This window comes from Pipistrellus hanaki (assembly GCF_964339955.1).
Source record: "Pipistrellus hanaki genome assembly, chromosome: 1".
Classification (NCBI taxonomy): Eukaryota; Metazoa; Chordata; class Mammalia; order Chiroptera; family Vespertilionidae; genus Pipistrellus; species Pipistrellus hanaki.
Genome location: NC_140503.1, coordinates 99,495,918 through 99,511,771, shown reverse-complemented (window position 1 = coordinate 99,511,771; position 15,854 = coordinate 99,495,918). Strand labels below are relative to the sequence as shown.

At 47.1% G+C, this 15,854-nt stretch overlaps 1 protein-coding gene across 10 annotated transcripts in view; it reads left to right on the top strand.

Annotated features, from left to right (window-relative positions):
• The first annotated feature begins 502 nt into the window (after positions 1-502).
• The window catches only part of CD276 (CD276 molecule), an 89,856-nt gene continuing 74,504 nt past the window's right edge, over positions 503-15,854 (top strand). For all 10 annotated transcript variants that reach the window (XM_084906223.1, XM_084906218.1, XM_084906226.1 and 7 more), the window contains exon 1: positions 503-747. The gene's annotated coding sequence lies outside the window, so the exon portion shown is untranslated. The remainder of the gene's footprint in view (positions 748-15,854) is intronic.

The window sequence follows — 15,854 nt, the reverse complement described above, 5'->3', positions numbered from 1 at the left end:
GCCCAAAGCCATGGGAGTCAGAGCTGCTTCCCTCTATTGGAGCCAGCCCGGTCTGGCCAGCTCCCAGCTTGCGGCGGGCGGGTGAGGGGTGGGGGGTGGTGAGCTGACCAGGGGGCCGTGGGTGGAAGGAAAAGAGGAAAGCCAGCTCCGTGGAAATTACTCTGTGGTTGGCTCAGGCGCCCACGACCGCTGTATTTATAGAGCAGTTCTTAATTCCTCGCAGTCGAGTTAACCCTTTCCAGGCGTTGAACCAGTCTGGGGTCAGACAGCACGACCTGAGCTCCCACTCAGCTGCCAGTTGTTGGGGAGGGGTAGAAAGGGGGTTCAGTGACTAGTCACCTGGCCCTCTCACAGGAAATAAAATTTGCAGTCTGGGATTGTGGGAACAGTGGAGAGTGAGGAACAGGATGGGGGTGGGGGTGGGGGAGGGGGTGAAGGGTAAAGATTAGACCTTCACAGGGAGACCGGTCTCCCCACGTGGTCTATATTGGGTTTGGGGGCGGGGTCCAAACCCCGCGCCCTGCTCCGCGGGCGGGCTCAGGCCTTTGCTCCAAACCCCCGCCTCGGGGCCAATCCGGTCTCTGGGCGCACCAGCGCCTTTCCGGCCCACGGCTTCCTCCAGCCCGCCCCGCCCCGCCCCTCAGGCTCCCGGGCCGCCCCCTTCCCCCCCATTCGGTCCGGCGTCCGGTGGCGGTGACTCCGCAGCTCCAGCCCCGCGGAGCTCCGGAGCCCGGGAGGGGCGGCGCGGTGAGTGCTTGCGTGGCGCGAACACGGCGGCCTTTGTCTGCGGCCAGTGCCTGCCGCAGGGCCGCCCCTCTCAGGGCGCTTCCACCGGCCTTCTCGCCGGTCCCGGCCTGGCCTTCGCTTGGCCTCTGAGGGCGGCTGATCCCTACCCGGCCTCCCCCTCACTCTGGCCCGGGGCGGCGCGGGGAGGGGGGGTGCTGGGGCACAGTGCAACCTGCCCTCACCCTGCCGCGGTCGCTGGAGGAGCGTGGGTGGTTAGTCCTGTTTGCGGAGGCCCCGGGTGTGAATGGGGCAGTAGGCAGATCTGTCACTGTGTTGGTGACTTTGAACAGCTAAACCAGCTAGTTGGAGCCAGGAGGTTAGCAGTCACCTGCACCCTGCAGAGGGAAACTTCCTGACCAGAGCTTGAGGAGGGGAACTGCCTGGGAGGGAAGGGGGAGTGCTTAGGGTCCACCCTGAATAAGCTGAGAGGATAAGGATGGGAGAACTTCCATTCAGGCGGCAGTAGGCCTGAGGGGGAAAGATTCTGAGAACAGGTAGGGACAGCTGGCCTGGGTGAAGCGGAAAATAAGTATTGGAGGAGGGAAGAGAGAGGACACCAAAGAACAGGAAAGCTCAGGGGTGATGGGTGGTTTGGGCTTGGGAAGTCTCAGGGAGATAGTGGGTGAGGTTGTGGGGAGGGAAGGTAAGGTAGGGACCAGGGCAGGGGAAAACTAGAGGGGGAGGGGATTGAATTCCAGGTCCCAAGACCCCCACTTGCTTTTCAGCCAGAAAATGACAGGTTTGGGGCCTAAGGTCGTGAACTACAAGAAAAGGGGATTTATTTCAAAGGGCAACCTCCCCTAATAAGAAATGTGTGGTGGGTGACGGATCTGTCATTGAGAGAAAACATAAAACAAATAGTAAAGCAAAAACATTTAGGGGGGTGGAGGGAAAGGGGTGATTGATTTAATTGAGAAAAATTACCTTAAAATGGGATGTGGATAATTGTAAATGAGTCTGATTTTGTCATTTATTTAAGGCCCTGGGTCCTTTCCTTACAGGCATCTTGAGCAGTGAGCTTAATGAAGCACCTGTCTTTAAGAGGGTTCTTTATTTAGTTCAGCTCCTGGCTAATCCCTCTGGGCTCCCAGAAATTCCGAGGAAATCTGATGCTGTGCCGCCCTCCTTATGGTTTGGGTGCTTTTGGAGGCTGAGGGAAATTTCTAAACTTGAAATTGAAGTTTAAACATGTGGGTGGGTCAGTCTGATCTCATCGGCAGGGAAAAGTGAGGGGCTGTGGGGCTGTGGAGTCTGAGTGGACTATTTTGGGTGAGTACATTTCCCTGACATCTGAAGTTTCCGAGCTTAAGCACTACCACTTCTGTTAACTATTGAGCATGGAAATCTTCTCCCTACATTATGTACAGCACAGTCTGACATCAGGACACTCATTTTTCTTCATGACTTCAGGTCAGCACTGTGAGCATTAGTGTTTGCACTCAGGGGTCATAAGACAAGGGGACTCTTGGAGTAATCTTTTCATTTAGTGGGCTTCAACGATGTTTTTATTGGTCCCATGACTGATATTTGGAGTTCTTTACTCTCTTCAGTGACCTCATTGGTACTTTCTCCTGTGTGCCTGCTCTGAGCTTTCCAATGTACTTCAGACACCTGCATTCCAAGAAATCAGACATCCAGCTTGTTAGAGGTGAGCAGCCTGTGTCAATGCAATGAAAAGGGTGCCACAGTTGAGGGCTGCTTTCCTTTCTGTCCCTGATCCTCTTCACCAATGGAGCAGGTGGCTGAATGTCTGGGATGCTCGGATGCCTGGCATCTGAGTGCTTGAATGTTTGTGGAAAGGACAGTTAGAGAAGTGTCTGTTTTGAGAAGGCTGTGTCCTTATTACTGGTGAAGTTGACTTCCGAGTCTTCCTGTGGGAATTCTCTCATCCTTAAACTGTGGTCTTCTCCAAAGTCACATATCTTCATTCTTTGGAGCAGGATTTGGGTTTTGAAATGACCTGGCTCACTGTTTGGGTCAGAGACACGATGGGATCATAAAGCCTAGGTGCTGGGACTCAACAGCACCTAGAGAGACTCCTAGAAAGTGTTGTGACACAGGCATCTAGCCTGTTGCTGGCCTGTTGCTGACATGGTTTGGGCTGGGTGAAGAAAATGACTTAGGTCCAAATAGCCTCCAAGTTATGACTACATAGGGCCTGAGCCTGTGACCCTGAGTCATGGGGTCAAGCAAAAAAGAAAAAAGGCAGGCAGGATGATGTTATTGCCCATGTGCTTGTCCTGTGAGTGGGTGGCAATTTCTCATTGCTATCCCTTTCCCACATCTTGCCAGGATAGGAGTGACAGGGAGGTCCACCAGCAAAAGAGGGAAGGAACAGCCTGGATTTGTTGGCTCAGAGTGGAACAAAATCATCTGGAAGAGGGCTATTATACAACACTCCATCACTTGTCATCCCCAATCTGCTTCACCTGCAATATGAAGTTCCAGATAAGAACATTGAATTTTCAGATTGGATGTGGAGCTGTGCTGTATGCCCAATAAATATTTCATTTAATCATCATAACAGTTTTATGAGGTAGGGTATCATTAGCACAACCATACCTCCAGGAGACACTTCTGTACCCTCTGGTTCTGATCACTACTCTGCCTCCTCCACACCTCTATGCCTTTTGGCCTTCCTGAGGCCTAGGGAGAATATGTTGGAGGGAAATCTGCTGGAAGTGGGGATGAGAAGCATTTTTTGTTAGGAGCCTTAGAGCTCCTCAGGGAGGCAGGGCTCGTAGGTCACCCTAAAATCAGCATAGACTGAGGAGCTGGAATTCCTCAGGGGGAACACTGAAATGTATGCTTGGGGGAGAGGCCCTATACTGGGGGACATGGCAGCAGTAGGGGCTGGAACCTATGATGTGTGGTGCTTGACCTAGCTTCTGAAAGGAGGAAGGGGGTGAGGACTGTTAGGGGTGAGCCAGACATAGGGATGGAGCTGAATTGTGCATTTTCTGCTTTGGAGCTGGGGTTCTAGGTGGAAAGGGGGTCATAGGAGGAGTAATGGTCTCAGGGACCTGGATGTATAGCTCAACAAAGAGGATTGTTGGCTGGGGAATGTAGGATGGGAGGGAAAGAAGAGGCTCAGTGCAGAGGATCCCAGGAGGCCTAGTCCCCATGACCATGGCAGTGATAACAATAATAGTAATAATTGTTACCACTGTTTGTGTGCTAGGTACTTTCCTAAGTCTTTTCTGTATATAGTCTTCTTTTATTCTCATAACTCAAGGCCCAGTGCATGAATTCGTGCATGGGTGGGGTCCCTCGGCCTGGCCAGCAATTGGGGCCAATCAAGGGGGGAGAGGCTGGCTGGGGGGAAGGACTGTGGGAGGTTGGCTGGACAGCCCCTCCTTCCTTCTGATTGGGGCCAATGAAAGGGGGAGGGGGGGAGAAAAGGCCATGGGAGGTTGGCTGTGGAGCACACTGACCTCCGGGGGGCAGTTCCTGCGTTGAGCGTCCGCCCCCTGGTGATCAGTGCACATCATAGCAACTAGTCGGCTGGTTGTTTGGTCATTCAGTCATTTGGTCGCTTAGGCATATATATATCATGACATTTGTGCATGGGGGAGGTTGTCCCTCAGCCCCGCCTGCACCCTCTGCAATTCGGGACCCCTACATCTTTTTTTTTTTTTTTTTTTTTTTTTTTAATCTAGCTAACCTCTTCACATTTAAAAAAATTAACTGAAATATCACCTACTCTAGGAAATCCTCTTTGAACAAATGTCTTTACAATTTGTATTAAGTATTCTCATAGTATATCATTCTTTTTATTTAACAACTACTTAGAGTGGATGCAAGGTGGTTTTCATTCTTTTTTTTTTTTTTTTAAAAATATATTTTATTGATTTCTTACAGAGAGGAAGGGAGAGAGATAGAGAGCTTGAAACGTCGATGAGAGAAAAACATCGACCAGCTGCCTCTTGCACACCCCCTACTGGGGATGTGCCCGCAACCAAGGTACATGCCCTTGACCGGAATCGAACCCAGGACCTTTCAGTCCACAGACCGACGCTCTACCACTGAGCCAAACCAGTTTCAGCGTGGTTTTCGTTCTTGCATCTGAATTTTTTCTTCTTGCTTTTGTAATAGCAAAGCTTATCAATTTACATTTGACCTTCAGGGGCTTATATTTGGTTCAGTTTCTAGTTGGCTCCCTGCTTTTCTTTTTTAAGCAATAAATGTGGGTTGTGATAGTCTCACTTGTAATCAAGCCTGTACATCTCCTTAGCTGAATATTTCTATAATACCTTTCACTTTAGAATACCAGAGATTGTGTTCATTTATAGAAAATAATAATAAATGTCATCTGATCACTTGATCTTCTAGTAATATTTTATAGCAAGATGTATTATTCTAGTAATTTAACTGTTACAAAACTGAGGCGTACAGAAATAAATCTCATTGAGCAATAAAGAATGACTCAAATATCAAAGCATTTAGGGCCTTCCTTGTCCTGTGCCTCAGATATCATAGCATAGTACACAGTTCATATGGAACTCAGCTTCCTTTAAAATAGGAAGGGATGCCACACTCATGAAGCAGCTGATTTTTTTTTAAGGGGCCTCACTTGTTCTGTACCTTTACAGAGGGGTGAGTAGGGACTGAGGGAATTTGAGGAAACCCACACAGAATTCTCCTCCTAAAAATTTTTACTAAGCTGGTACCCGGGACACCAGGCATTTGTCCAATTAAAATGACACAGCAATAACAAAGGCACTGGTCTATTAATCATGCATGGGGATCAAACCCCAGCCTGAAGGAACTCAGTCCCACAGTTAGGACCAGGCCACTGGATAGACCTGGGCTGGTGCTCCTAACTCTGGAGAGTGGGAGACTTCCTGTGGCTGCAGGCTAGAGGCCTCGGACTCCAAGCTACGCACCTGAACAGGTCCCTAGTGCAGGTTGGTTAGCAGAGCGGCTTCTTCGCCTGGGATTGCGGGGCAGCTAGCCAGGCTCAGTCTGGCCTGTTCACCTGGGCTCTTCGCCCCGTGATTGCGGGGCAGCTTGGCCTGGCCTTTTCTCCCTGTGATCGCAGGACTGCTCAGCCTGGGCTCACTGCTTTCCACCAGCTGCTGCTCGCCAGTTTCCTATGGGCTGGGGGGAGTCGACCAGGCGAGCCCACAGCATGTGGCAGTCCCACACCATATGGCAATGGCTGTGAACGTCGGCAACCCAGCACTGACTTCTGGTTTGTCAGCCTTTGTTCGTGATTGGTTGTTACAAGTTACAACCATGGGCTTTTATTATTAGGATAGCTGTGGATTAAGGATTGTTACCCTGTTTAGAGATGTGGAATTGCTTCTCAAAGAGGTTAAGTCATTTATACATGGTTATGTGTCTATCAAGTCTTCTGGGTCAGAATTTAAACTCAGGCCTGCCTGTGTCTGAGCCCAAGCTGTACCTTGAGGCAGACAAGGCAGCCTGTTAAGTCCATTTAACAGATGAGAAATCAAGTCCTGGTGACACTTGAGATCTCTTAATCACTTCTAATGGTGACTGATGACTCAGCCTGGGCCTTTGGGCAATCTGCCCTCCTTCTGTGGGCTTATATTCTTATCTGTGCAATGGACTTGGAGGTGGACACTGAACCAGGTGAATTCCAAGAGGCCTTCAAGCTCTGAGGATTAAAGGAGCCAGCTACACTCCCGAGGGGGAATCCCTGGAGAGCAAGAGGGCTGATGCTTAGGTGAACCGGGGTCAGCAGGGTTGTTCTACTAGAATGAGCTTCTTTCAGGATAGAAACTTAAAGAATTTAGAAGTAGAGAGGCATTTAGACAGAACGCATCTGGGGAAAATGGGTTCTTCCTGAGTGAAGTCTGGGATGGGATTTCCAGACACATGAAGGCGGGTACCCTAGCAGGACTCAACAAAGGTTGAATGAGGCATGTGTGCTGCAGCCTGCCAGAAGCCCTGCTATAATTTGATCTTGCAATCCCTCATCTCTTTCCTTTCTCTCTCCCTTCCCCTTGTTCCCATCCCTTCTTCTGGGTAAATCTCTTCTGAGTTCAGTGTAGCTTTACCTCAGAGTTCTGTACCTCCAATGATGTGTGTATGTGTGTGCATGCATACACAAATATGTGTACCTCCATGTGTGTGCATGGCCTCTGCACACACTTCAAGTTCTGAGATAGTGTCACACTGCCTTTTCAAGTGATGTTGAGCCCTAGAAGATGCAAACTCATGTTGGGGTGGCCCCCTAGCCAAGCAATTTTCAACCTTTTTTATCTCATACACACATAAAAGTAATTATTAAATTCTGTGGCGCACCAAAAAATATATTTTGACCAATCTGACAAAAAAATTGGTATAATTTTTATTCATTCACACTGGTTAACTATTGTCATTTTTCATTTGACAACCTAAGGGAAAAGAGGTCAGTGCCTCTGACTAAATAGTGAGGTATTACATGTTTAAAAAATCCTTGTAGTATACTGGTTGAAAATCACTATCTTAGCCAGAAGAGGGTGTGAAAGGCAGACCAGCTACTTCAGCAAAAGTCTCACCATGCTCTTGGACCCATAGAGATGGGCTATGTTCTCTTTGGTTTTGCTTCTTCCCATTCTGATTCCCTGATTTCAGTGTGGAGAGGATGCTGGGTGGGGATGGTGTGGCTTGGAAAGACCAACGACTCTTCTCTGTCCTAGTCTCCTCTTCTTTGTTCTTCTTAAAGTTGGGAGGAAAGTAGGAGGAGGATGCCAAGAAAACCTTGCTGCCACTCTGCTGGGCTGGTCCTGATGACACACTGCTGCCCTGATTCACAGAAATCACTTTGAGAGGAAGAATTGATTTCTTCTCTTGGGTGGGATCATGGAGCTTGGAGCCCCAGTCAGTTCTAAACTGACTCAGATAATCAGAAAAAGGGAAGGTCAACATGGAACTATTTCCAGGGAACTCTCGAGACTGCTTCCCTCCCCCATGCCTCTTCCCATTCATAGAGCACCTATACTAACTAGGTACGTTTAGATAATGTACTAAGTTATCTAAAATAATTTTAGATTTAAAATTATTTTAAATCTAAATAAATTTAGATTTAAAATAATTTTGCTCAATTCAGTCCTACAATCATCCTAAAATGGTAGAGTTTCTAACCTCTATTTTACAAATGAGCAAACTGAGGTTTAGACAGTATGGGTTCCTAAAGTCACATGACTAGAAAGTAATGAGTTTGGATTTGAACCTCTACCTCTGACTCCAAAGTCATCTTCTGAAATATCAGAGCTCACTTCTTCCATGAAGACCCTTTTAGCTAGGCCAGCCCATCATGTTGTCGCAGCATGGACCCTCTTTTGAGGGTTGATGAGATGAAGATCCAGAGACAATGGGTTCACTCAAACCTAGAAGTGAGTAATGGAGCCTGGTCTAAAAATAACTCGTCAATGTTGCTCTTTTCTTTGGTTAAGTGTAAAATGATTACATTCTCATTGTCAAAATTACAGAAGTATATCAATTAGAACAGCGTTTTTCAACCGCTGTTCCGCGGCACACTAGTGTGCCGCGAGATGTTGCCTGGTGTGCCGTAGGTGCAGACAAGACAAGAATTTTATAATTTTTCGCTATTTTGTTTACTTAATATTTCATAATAAAGTAATTATAAAATACTTTCTTTGTGTTTATTTGATTCCTATTCAAGAGAATTACTTTATATATAGTCAATATAGGCACAGAGTTAAATTTTTTAACATTTTCTAATGGTTGTGTGCCTCGTGATTTTTTTCATGAAACAAGTGTGCCTTTGCCCAAAAAAGGTTGAAAAACACTGAACTACAATAGAAAATAGTTGGAGACTCCCACATCGCAGATTGGGTTCCCTATCAGGGTTCTAGTCCCTTTTCCCATAACATCTATCCATCCATCCCACTGTCCACCTGAACATTCATTCATTTGTTCAATGAACAATGCACTGACCTCTTATTATTCCCAAGCTTTTGCTAGAATTAAGAATGCAATAGTAAAGCAGATGCGTTTCCTGCTCAGAGAACTTTCAATATGATAAGAAGAAAACAAACTGGGCAATAAATGACAGGGACTACCTTAAAGTGGCAAACCTCTGATCCAACTTTTCTGCCAAGATGAATCTCAGGATAAAGAGAGCTGAAAGGGAACTGAAAGGCCCACTATGGGGGGTGGCCAGTCTGGGGGATGAGGAACAGTCAAGTAGTGCCATGGAGGAGCTGGGATCTTATTCCAAATAAGAGGAACAGTCCTAAGATAAAATACTGAAATATTAAAAGTGATTATATGATGCAACTTGGGTTTTCATAGCAGTACTGGCTGCTGTGTAGATTGGAGTATAGAACTGGGTGAGGGGCAAGGGATAAAGTGGGGAGACTGGTGAACAGACTTCTGTGGTTATGCAGGCAAGAGTTGATGGTGATTTGGCAGACTAGTGAGAGAAGCAGAGGTAGAAGAGATAAAGATATATCAGGCCAGCCGAAACTGGTTTGGCTCAGTTGATAGAGCGTCGGCCTGCGGACTGAAAGGTCCCGGGTTCGATTCCAATCAAGGGCATATACCTTGGTTGCGGGCACATCCCCGGTGGGGGTGTGTGCAGGAGGCAGCTGATTGATGTTTCTGTCTCATTGATGTTTCTGACTCTCTATTCCTCTCCCTTCCTTTCTGTAAAAAAATCAATAAAATATATATATTAAAAAAAAAGAAGATATATCAGGCCAGCAAACCTTTTCTGCCAAGAGGCAGAAAGTAAATATTTGAAGCCAATTGCTATTATTTGTTCTGCTGTTATAGTGTACAAGCAGTCACAGAGAATGTGCAAATGAAAGAAGTGTGGCTGTGTGCCAATGAAACTTTATTTTAGACACTGAAATTTGAATTACCGTATTTTTCGGACCATAAGACGCACCGGACCATAAGACGCACCAGTTTTTAGAGAAGGGAAATGAAGAAAAAAAGATTCTGAAACAAATAGTGTCCTAAAATATTTTATGTGCATTAAAACCCAACATCACAGTCATAAACACATGTAATCAACCCTGTAAAGTAAACAGCAGCATTTAGAACCATTTTAGAGCCGGGCAAGCACACAGAGACCACACAGAGCCGGGCAAGTAAAAAAACTTTTTTTTTACAGTATATGTGTAGGCTATATTTGGACCATAAGACGCAGGGACTTTTCCCCCCCAATTCTGGGGGGAAAAAAGTGCGTCTTATGGTCCGAAAAATACGGTACATATAATTTCCTTGTATCACAAAATAATCTTTTCTTTTGATTTCCCTAGCCATTTAAAAAGGGAAAAACCTTTCTTAACTGGTGATCTGAATAAAAGCAAGTGGTGGGTTAGATTTGGTACTTAAATTGCTATATTTTGCAGACCCCTAATATATATACACTGAGTGGTCAGATTATTATAATCTCTGAACGCATAATAGTCTGGCCACTCAGTGTATATTCTATATAATAAAAAGCTAATATGAAAATTGTCCCCTCGACCAGAAATTTGTCCAGCAGGCAGGCCAGACAACTGCCCATGTCCCCTCCCCCTGGCCAGGCTGACCAGACTCCACCCATGTACAAATTCATGCACCAGGCCTCTAATACACACACACACACACACACACACACACACACACCATAATAATCTGGCCACTCGGTGTATATACTAGAGGCCCGGTGCACGAAAATCGTGCAGGGGGTGAGGGTCCCCTCAGCCCCGCCTGCACCCTCTACAGTTGGGACCCCTCCAGGATCAGGCCTAAACCAGCAGTCGGACATCCCTCTCACAATCTGGGAATACTGGCTCCTAACTGCTCACCTGCCTGCCTGCCTGCCTCACTGGCCCTAACTTGCCCCCACCCACTGGCCTGGTTGCCCCTAAAACTGCCCCCGTGCTTCCCTCCCTCCCCCCCTGCCAGCCTGGTCACCCCTTACTGCTGCCCTTGCCAGTCTGGTCGCTCCTAACTACCCCCACTGCCAGTATGATCACCCCTCACTGCCCCCCCACTACTGTCAGCCTGGTCACCCCCCCCTGTGGGCCTGGTCACCCCATGTAGCCTGCTGTTCGGTTGTTTGGTTGCCCCTCACAAACGCCCCTTCTGGACTGGTTACCCCACCCAGCTTGCTGCTCAATTGTTTGGTTGCCCCAACTGTCCCCCCCACCCCCACCTTGCTGGCCTGGTAGCCCCATGCAGCCTGCTGCTCAGTCATTTGGCCACCTCTAACTAACTACCCTGCAGGCTTTGTCGCCCCCTGCTGCTCAGTTGTTTGGTTGTCCCCACTTCCCAACCCCTTCTCCCCCCTTTACCTCCAGGTCACCCCTAACTCCCCTCCTTCCCCTCCTGTGTGCCTGGTTGCCCCAAACAGCCTGTTTTGTCATCAGTTTGGTTGTAATGGTTGCTTAGGGTTTATATATAAATATTGGGATGCTTGTTCTTTGTGATGGACTGTAGAGGTGAGAGAAACTCGGGTTTCTGGCTTGAGCAGAGGGTGGGAGAGTAGTGCCTTTACCAAGTGTAAAGGGCTAGGGAGGATCAGGTTTGGGGAAGAAATCAAGAGTTTGAAAAGGGACATGTAAAGAGGGAGATGCCTGTACAGACATTAAGAAGCAGTTTAAGTTTGGAACACAGATGAAAGGTGCAGACTGAAGAAGTAAATTCAGTAATTGCCAGTATATAAATGATATTTAAAGCCATTGGAGTGGATAAAATCGTCTAGGCCCATGGTTGGCAAACCATAGCTCGCAAGCCACATGCGGCTCTTTGGCCCCTTGAGTGTGGCTCTTCCACAAAATACCGTGGCCTGGGCAAGTCTATTTTGAAGAAGTGGCATTAGAAGAGGTTTAAGTTTAAAAAAATTGGCTCTCAAAAGAAATTTCAATCGTTGTACTGTTGATATTTGGCTCTGTTGACTAATGAGTTTGCCCACCACTGGTCTAGGCGGAAAATAATAGAGTGTTAAAGAGAGAGCCTAGAAGATGCAGTGAAGTGCTGGAGAAGGAAGGTCCTGCAATGATAGAGATTAGGTGACTAGGTCTGAGACCATAAGACATTCTGTTAATACAAAAATGAGATCATATTATATTTGTACTAGAGGCCCGGTGCACAAAATTCATGCACAGGGTGTGTGTGTGTGTGTGTGTGTCCCTCAGCCCAGCCTGCACTGTCTCCAATCTGGTACCCCTTGAGGGATGTCCGACTGCCCGTCAAACATCCCTAAAACATTGACTAAATGGGCAGTCAGACACCCCTCTCACAATCCAGGACTGCTGGCTCCCAACTGCGTGCCTGCTTGCCTGCCTGCTTGCCCCTAACCACTTCTGCCTGCCAGCCTGACCACCCCCTAACTACTCCCCTCCCAGCCTAATTGATGCCTAACTGCTTCCCTGCCTGCCCGATTGCCCCTAACTGCCCTCCCCTGCCGGCCTGGTCACCCCTAACTGCCCTCCCCTGCTGGCCTGGTCCCCCCCAATTGTTCTCCCTGCAGGTCTGGGTCCTCCCCCCCCCCCCCCCCCCGCCCAACTGCCCTCCCCTGCAGGCCTGGTCCCCTCACAACTGCCCTCCTCTGCTGGCCTGGTCTCCCCCAACTGCCCTCCTTTGCTGGCCTGGTCATCCCTAACTGCCCTCTCTTGCTGGCCTGATCGCCTACAATTGCCCTCTCCTGCAGGCTATCTTGTGGCAGCCATCTTGTATCCACATGGGGGCAGCCATCTGTGTGTTGGAGTGATGGTCAATTTGCATATCACTTTTTTATTAGATAGGATGGTTGTTCACTCAATAATACTAGTATGTCATGGACTTATTTCCATATTAGTATGTCTTCTTTTGAAAAGCTATATGCTATTCCATTATCTAGATTGGCTGTAGTTAATGTATCAGTTCCCCATTGCTTCCCACTTTTGCTGCTACTTGGGTATCTTTGTGCAATGATGCTAAACTAGCTTCTAAAACTATGGCCCATGGGCCAAACCTTTTGTTGCTTGTTTTGTATAGGCACAGCTAAGAATGGTTTTTACATTTCTTTTTCAAAATTTCTTTATTGATTAAGGTATCAGATATTTGTCCTTATTCCCCCATTCCCAGCCAAACCCCTCCTCACGTATGCTCCTACCCCCCTGTTGTCCATGTGGTTGGAAAAAATCATGTGATTCTTGAAAATTATATTCAGTTTATATATGAGTGTCCATAAAGTTCTATTGGAACAGAACTGTTTTGTCCAATTATACATTATCTACAACTGCTGTCCTGCTACATCAGGCTACTGGATGGCCTACAAAATGTAAAATATTTTCCATCTGGATCTTTGCTGACCCCTGCAAAAATTCTACATCTAGACCAGTGGTAGGTTTATGCACTTTTTTTTTTCTTTTTCTCAAAAGAAGGCATACTAATATGGAAATAAGTCCATGATTGTTGAGTGAACAATCATCTATACTAATAAAAGGGTAATGTGTTCATTAGAAAGGGTTGACCAGACATTTTCCAGATGTTCGACTTCCTTCGAAAGCCATTGTGGCAGGGGCCAAGGCATATGGCAGTTAGGGGCATTCAGGCCAGCAGGAGAGGGCAGTTGTGGCCTGCAGGGGAGGGCTGTTGGGGGCAACCACACTGGCAGGGGAGGACAGTTGAGGGCAAGCAGGCTGGCAGCGGAGTGCATTTGGGGGCGACCAGGCCTGCAGGGGAGGGCCATTGGGGACAACAAGGCTGGCAGAGGAGGGCAGTTGGGGGCATTAAGCAGGCAGGCAGGTGAATAGTTAGGAGCCAGTGGTCCTGGATTGCGAGAGGGATGTCCGACTGTCTCTGCAGGATTGGGCCTAAGTTGGCAATTAGACATCCCCCAAAGGGTTCCCGATTGAAGAGGATGCAGGCCAGGCTGAGGGACACCCTCTCCCCCTGTGCACAGATTTTGTGCACCGGGCCTCTAGTACAAATATAATATGACTTGATCTTACACCCAGGACCAGTAGTGGGTTTACATACAGGTGGAGTTGAGTGTTTTGAGCAGCTTCAGAAGGGTATAATCTCTAAAAAAAATTCCTTAATTCCCTGAAGTCCACCATTAACTCATTATTTTAAGTAAATTGTTGCCCTTTTATATATCTTCCTTTGGAATTTAAACCTCCTCAACAAAGTTATTGTTACATATTAATCAGTTAATCAAGATTGAGCCTACCTATAGCAATAATGTTACTCCTCTACTTCAGACTCTTCCTTACCACCTCCAAAGTACAAACAAAACTTCCTTTATGGCCCCTGACTTCCTTTTAGCTTCTCCCCATCTTGTGATCAGCACCTTGCAATTCATGTCAGTCCATTCTGAAATGCTTGCAATTCCTCCAGCTTGCTACGCTGCTTCCTATCTTAGTGCCCTTGCATGGGTTTCTCTTTCAGTCTGGAATGGCCTTTTCCTCTGTGTCAATCTCAGGGCTCAGTTTTGGTATTACCAAGTATATAAGGTGCCTCCAAGTGGCTTACACTGCATGTTATGGAGTAGAGTACACTGGCTGCAGTGATGCGTGTACATGTTCACCTTTCCGTTTGGAATGCAGGCTGCTTGAGGACAGACTCAAAGTTTAATCATTTCTCTGTTCCCATGTCTGTTCCCATGAATAGTTAAAAAAATTACTGGATACATAAGTGGATGTATATTCAAGGACTTCATCAGTTGTAGGTAATAGAACTTAATTCAAACTGGCTTAAGAAAAAAAGAGAGGAGAATCCAAGATGGCTGCCCAGGTAAACACCTAGCCGCAGCCGCACACAACAATTTCAATAAAATACAACTAAAATATAAAATGGACATTACCCAGAACGACAGGAAAGTCGACTGATAGGAAATTCTACAACAAGAAGCAAGGAGAAAACCAGAAGGAAGCATGGAGGAGCTGTAAAAGCCTAAGGTACGAGACACGTGGTGTGCACGGAGAGGACGGAGCCGGAGAGGAGGGCGGAGCTGGAGAGGAGGGCGGCTGAGTGCCTGGCTGGCATTCCCTAGCAGGAAGGAGATAAAAGCTCCGACTGTGTTGGGCCCCAGTTCCGACTGCTCTGAACCCCAGTTCTAGACCAGACCCTGGGGACCCAGGCTCAAACAGAGGGAGCTGGGCTGTAAGGCGGAACCCCGGGGGAGCGGCGAAAGGAGGTCTGGGAGGTGTGCACATTGCGCGCAGAGAAGGGATGGTTGGCTGTGCCGCGGGACTGCCCTGGCGGGAAGGAGACAGGGGCTCCAGACTGCTCTGAACGCCACCTCCAATCGCACTTCCAACTGAACTGAACCCCAGTTCCGGGCTCATTGGGGGAGAGCATAGACTGTTCGGTAGCAGGCGAAAATCGAGAAAACCTTTCTCTCAGAGGCGCTTGCAGTGAGTACTGAAGGACCCTGAGACCCAGGAGCCTCATAGGGTGGGGCTGACGGAAGCCAAAGCTGTAGGCTCCACCCTGAAACCCTGCCCCATCAGGAAAGCTGCGAAAATGCCGAGACAATGAAATAGATCACAAACGAAAGAAATGGAGGACAAATACCGACTGGATATAGAGTTCAAATCTATGCTCATAAGGTTTTTCAAGAATTTCCTAGAAAAGATCGATAAGACCTATGAGGATATGAAAAGAGATCAACTAGAATTAATAAGGAATCAACAAGAAATGATAAGGGATCAACAGGAAATAAAGAATACATTGTCTGAAATAAAAAATATTATACAGAGTACTAAAAACAGAATGGAAGATTGCAAGAACAAGTCAAAGATTTGGAACATAAAAAGCCAGAAGACACTCCTCCACAGAAGCTAGAAGGCAAGAGAATCCAGAAAATTGAAGATAATGTAAGAAACCTCTGGGACAACTTCAAGCGAACCAACATCAGAATTATGGGGGTCCCAGAAGATGAGAGAGAGCAAGATATCAAAAACATACTGAAAGAAATAGTGACAGAAAACTTCCCCCACCTGGTGAAAGAATTAGACTTACAAGTCCAGGAAGCACACAGAACTCCAAACAAAAGGAATCCAAAGAGGACCACACCAAGACAAATCATAATTAAAATTCCAAGAGCAAAAGACAAAGAGAGAATATTAAAAGCAGCAAGAGCAAAGCAGGTAGTTACCTATAAAGGA